Here is a 6,000-nt window from a genome sequence, read left to right as displayed (position 1 = left end):
ATATATCATCACTAAACTTAAGAATTCGGTGTTTTGCAAGGAAAATAAACTTAACAGTAAATATTACCCCAGGATGAAGAGTATAGGGTGTTTCTGTATTCATTCATTCAACAATATCTTTTGAATGCCTACCATTCGAAGTAACAGATAAAGTGATAGAGGACAACTGCAATAATAGTAATACAGTCTATAAATAATAATAATAATAAAAGACAAACATTATTCAGTCTGTTGGGCTGAGGGAATGGTGTCTGGAAGATATGAAGCTTCAGTTAATATCATAGGATTTATGGAATTATTAGTGACATCTTCCCTCACACCTACAATCTCAGGACTAGAGAATGGAATTTACATAACAGGAAAGATAACATTATTTTCACCAAAGTCCAACCTCATTTGAATGTTATGGATTGAGTTATGTCCCCCAAAAACTATGTGTGGTAAATCCTAACCATTATACCTGTGATATAATCCCACTTGGGAATAAGTCTTCTTTTTTATGTTAATGAGGCAGTATTAGTGTAGGGTGTGCCTTAAATTATTCTTTTCTGAGATACAAAAGAGATTAAACAAGCAAGTGAGAAAGCAGGGATGGGGGAAGATAGATGCCACTTCACGTGAAGATCACCAAGAAAACAAGGAACAAGCACCTTCCCGGAATGCTGACAGAGAAAGTCTTCTCCTAGAGCTTGTGCCCTGAGTTTTGACTTCCAGGTTCCTAAACTGTGAAAGAATAAATCTCTGTTTCTTAAACCCACCCACTTTTGTATTTCTGTTGTAGTAGCACTAGATAACTAAGATATATCAGTGTCTGTGTAGAGCTAAATTCTCATTTTGTAATATTCTAAAATGGTGTTTTGACCCTGATAAATGTTCCCTTCTGTCTGTTTTGCATGCAGCTCATAACCTTACTATTTTACCCCTTTTTTTTCCAAATACAACACTAGCTTCATGACCTCTGCCTTGATATCCAGATATTCAAGATGCTTTAAATACTTATACAGCAACAGTGTCCTGGTCCCAGTTTCTTAGTATGGCTTCCCATTGTCATCCCTCTTATCTATCATGACAGGTGAGTTAAAAAAAAAAAGAAAACCTATGATACCTGAGTTAAGATCCTATGTTAGCTTAAGACTCCCAGGTATTCACTTTTAAAGTACATTAAAAACCCATTTCCATTTAGTCAATTCTGACTCATACTGACCCTATAGGACAGAGTAGAACTGCCCCACAAAATTTTCAAAGAACACCTGTTGGATTTAAACTGCTGACCTTTTTGTTAGCAGCCATAGCTCTTCACCACTATGCCACCAGGGTTTCCTTAAAGTGCATTGACTGAGGCTAAATATCTTCTCTGAAATGAAAGAATTGGGAAATGCAAAGATGAACTGGAGAAAATCATTTGATTAAAGTACTCACCAATGCAGGCTAGAATTGCAGCTCAGGGAGATAGAGAAATCTAATTCTTAATAAGTAACTGGTAGAAGACATTAAACAGAAAACACTGGATGAATATTTATTTAATTGTTAAAATTGTAAATTCACTACATAAGTAATAGCTTTGAGAATATAGAAAACTCTTCAGGTAGTAATAACAGCACTGATGAAGAAAGGGGCCATCCCAACTCGGCATTTTGGGAAAAGAGTAAAGAAACTGCAGGATGAAAATGAGATATTTTATTACATGAGAACAAAATAGAAAAATTGTGCTTAAGCTGACTTACCTATGTCATAACATATGTATTTCCTATTCATCTCTATATTGGTCTTTTTTTGCCCTCTAATGTCAGATCCCTTAACTTAAATCTACATAAAGTTCCAAGAAGTGGTGCTAATAGGCTATGACTTCATAAGGTATGGGCCCAGAGGTCCATTTTAAGGCACCTATTCACTTTTGCAGACTTCAGATGGATTTTGGCTGAAAGCAGAGAATACCACCAAGATGTTTAAGTATGTTTATTGGCTATGCAAGGCATTCGACTGTGTGCATCATAACAAATCGTGGGTAACATGGCAAAGAATGGGAATTTCAGAACACTTAATTGTGCTCATGAGGAACCTTTTGATCAAGAGGCAGTTGTTCAAACATAACAAGGGGATACTGTGTGGCTTAAAATCAGGGAAGGTGTGAGTCAGGATTGTAACCTTTCAGCATATCTATTCAATCTGTACGCTGAGCAAATAATCTGAGAAACTGGACTATATGAAGAAGAACGTGGGATCAGGATTAGAAGAAGACTCCTTAACAACCTGTGATATGCAGATGACACAATCTTGTTTGATCAAAGCAAAGAGGACTTGAAACACTTACTGATGAAAATCAAAGACTATAGCCTTCAGTATGGATCACACCTCAACATAAAGAAAACAAGAATCCTCAAAATTGGACCAATAAGCAATAACATGATAAACGGAGAAAAGGTTGGAGTTGTCAAGGATTCCATTTTACATGGATCCATAACCAACAACCATGGAAGTAGCAGTCAATAATTGAATGAATCTCTGTTTGGAAAAAAGAGAGAAAGAAAAAAATCAAAGGACATGTTACTGGATTGGGCAAATCTGTTGCAAAAGACATCTTCCAAATGTTAAAAAACAAGTATGTCCCTTTGAAGAGTAAGGTGTGGCTGATGCAAGCCATGGTGTATTCAATCACCTCATATGCATGTGAAAGCTGGACAATGAATAAGAGAGCCCAAAGAAGAGCTGACACCTTTGAATTATGGTGTTGGTGAAGAACATTGAATGGTCTGCCAGAAGAATGAACAAAAATCTGTCTTGGAAGAAGCACAGCCAGACTGCTCCTTAGCAGAGAGGATGGTGAGACTTTGTCTCACATACTTTGGACATGTTATGAGGAGGGACCAGTCCCTGGAGAAGAACATCATTCTTGGTAAAGTAGAGGGCGAGTGAAAGACAGGAAGACCCTCAACAAGATAGGTTGAAGCAGTGGCTGCACGATGGACTCAGACATAGCAATATTTGTGAGTATAGTGCAAGATTGGGCAATATTTTTTTTTTTTCTGTTGTACATAAGGTCACTATGAGTGGGAACTGACTAACAACAACAACATTCTATTTATTCTAAAAGTGAATTTTTCAAATCTCAAGCCTCCAGCAAATTCGGATTTCAAGATCACAGATACTTTTGAAGCTTTCATGGTATTAAATTTATATTAGTTATTCTTGTTTAACAAATGCTTATTCAAAGCGGTATTTTCAACGAAATCTGATAAATGTTCTAAAATGGTATAAAAGATTCAGAGGATATAATAGGATACTCTGTCATATTAATCTTTAGCATGATCTACTGATGTAGCCTAGAAGGTAGCAGAAACATAACATCTGTTCAGCTTGCAAAGCACTAGCACATTTTTAAAAATTGATATTTATTTTATACATGTTATAAAATTTAGAAAAGAAATGTATAGCAAACATCTATAATGCATAATAAGTATTGAAATATATTTTAGCACTTTTAAAGTTACGGCCTAAGATCAGAGGTTAAAAACAAAACAGAGACATCCTTTAAGATCACACTGAACTACTTTGTTTCATTTCTAACTGTTGAAGAAAAAAAATCCTAAAAAGGGTTAAAAAATTCACATAATAATACTTTTTCCTGAAAATCTTTATTAAGTTTGAATATCATTAACATTAACTTTCACGGTGGCAAATTTACGAAATGTGATTATGCATGATATGGCAATTTTATATGTGGTTCTGGTCTGATTTTATTTAGAGCCTAAATGAAAAGAGCATATTGCTTCTATTATATGATATTAATCTAGTTAAACCATAAAAAATAATAATCTATTCACAACATAAAGTACTTAATTTATAATATAATGAAGTAACAAATGGCTTTATTTTTAATATTTCAAACACAGAATACACTTTAGAGGCAACATACAAATTTTGGACCCTGCAAAAAGAATATGAAAACCTTTATACCAGCTGTTAGCTAACATTTGAAAACCAAATTAAGCAGGTTTGTAATAAAAAGCAGCAGATGGATAAAATGTGTTTACCCAGGGAATATTCTTTATCTATCATTTTAACTTAGGTTTGCCTGTGAGTTTCTGTGAAAAATAATTTTTCCCATAACATGCTTCATATTACCATGAAATAATGCTCTTCCAAGTAGTTTCTGATTATATCTAGTCTCAGTTAAAGATAATGGAATGTAAATATAAGTAAATGGTAAAATCATATTTTATTTTTAAAAGTAAGGGCTTATATGGTATTGTCTATTATAGGCTGTGAAATATATACATTTACAAAAATATGACACTTGTCTGGAAAAAAGATATTAAGTTTCTTGTACTGGTATAGACTTGATATCAAATATATGTGGATTCAAATCCAGGACTGGCCATTTACTACTCCACGATTATAAGCCATTTATTTATGCACCCTGAGACTCATTTTCCTAATCTAGAAAATGTGAATAGTTATGCATATCTTCTATTATAACTGTGATTATGTGAGATGATATATTTTCATTATTTTGGTGGACATTTCTGTGAGTGTGTATGTGTGTATTGGGGTTGAAATCAAATTTTGCATAAAGTAGTAGAATTTCTAATGCATCAAAAGTGCTCAAGAAATGCAGTTTATATTCATTTATTCATTCTAAAATAGCTGCTGTTACTTTGTTTCCCACTTTTATGACATTGAAATCACAGATATTTAGCTGAGTACCTGCTCCCAGCTGGAGAAAAACACATCTACATTTTCAACTACATTTTCTTGCAATTAAGTGAGGCCATAACATTACCTTTTAATAGAATAACAACAACAAGTTGAAAATCAAAAGAAATGAGAAAAAGGAATTAGGAGATTTTAAAAGTTAGTATTATTTCTAAGTCTAATAGCAAAACAGCATCATTTATTTTCCAAATTTGTTAAAAAATAAAATTCTCTATATGCTAATCCAAATATACCAACTATTAAAATGCACAATGAACCAAATATACCCATTTTTTTATCTCATATTTTCACCAGGAAGCCAATGGCTACATCTACACAAAACACTCTTTATGAAAATGTTGATACCAAAACCCGAATCTGTTGCCATTAAGTCAATTCTGAGTCGTAGCAACCCTATAGGACAGAGTAGAACTGCCCCATAGCGTTTCCAAGAGTGGCTGGTGGACTCAAACTTTTGAACTTCTGGTCGCACCTTGAGCTCTTAACCACTTAGTCACCAGGGCTCTAAAATACGGATAGGTTTTACTCAATAAATTGATTATCATTGGTTTTTCTTACATTCATTTGACAAATATTTATTTTGAAAAAACTGTTGCCATTGAATCAATTACGACTCATAGCAACTTTACAGGACAGGGCTTCCAAGGAGAGGCTGGTGGATTTGAACTGCTGACCTTTTGGTTAGCAGTAGGGCTCTTAACCACTGTGTCACTAGAGCTGCCAATATTTTTAATAGAACATATAAATTACATAAAATAAAAATTGTATATATAGTTACTATTATTATCTATTCCTAGTAAAACCGTGCAGTACCCATTAATTAGGAGGCTAGAGATTCATGCTTCAATGATCTAGCTGCTTTGCTCCCATTTATTCTTGACCTTGTCTATCTCAATCTGAAAAAGAAGATTTTGAAGGCCTAATATCATACCAGTATTCACCTTCTAACCTTAAACAAAAAATAAGACTGTAGCTCAAATACTGTAGAGCACTTTGGAAGATTTCAAAAAAGTTTTATCATCAAGGCTCCACAAAATTAGTAAAAAATAAAAGATCGTTCACCTTTACATAAACCTATCTTTATTCATCTAGTTCAGTGAGATTGTCCTGTTGTTGATGTTGTTAGGTGTCTTCAAGTCAGTTGTGACTCATACTGACCCTCTGTACAACAGAACATGACACTGTCCAGCCTGCACCATCACTGCAATTATTGCTATACTTGAGCCCATCATTACAGCCACTGTGTCAATACATATCATAGAGTGTTTTGTTCTCTTTTGCTGACCC

The sequence above is a fragment of the Loxodonta africana genome, chromosome 2 (genome assembly GCF_030014295.1).
Source record: "Loxodonta africana isolate mLoxAfr1 chromosome 2, mLoxAfr1.hap2, whole genome shotgun sequence".
Taxonomy (NCBI): Eukaryota; Metazoa; Chordata; class Mammalia; order Proboscidea; family Elephantidae; genus Loxodonta; species Loxodonta africana.
The sequence above is the reverse complement of the archived record's forward strand: the minus strand, read 5'-3'. Positions refer to the sequence as shown.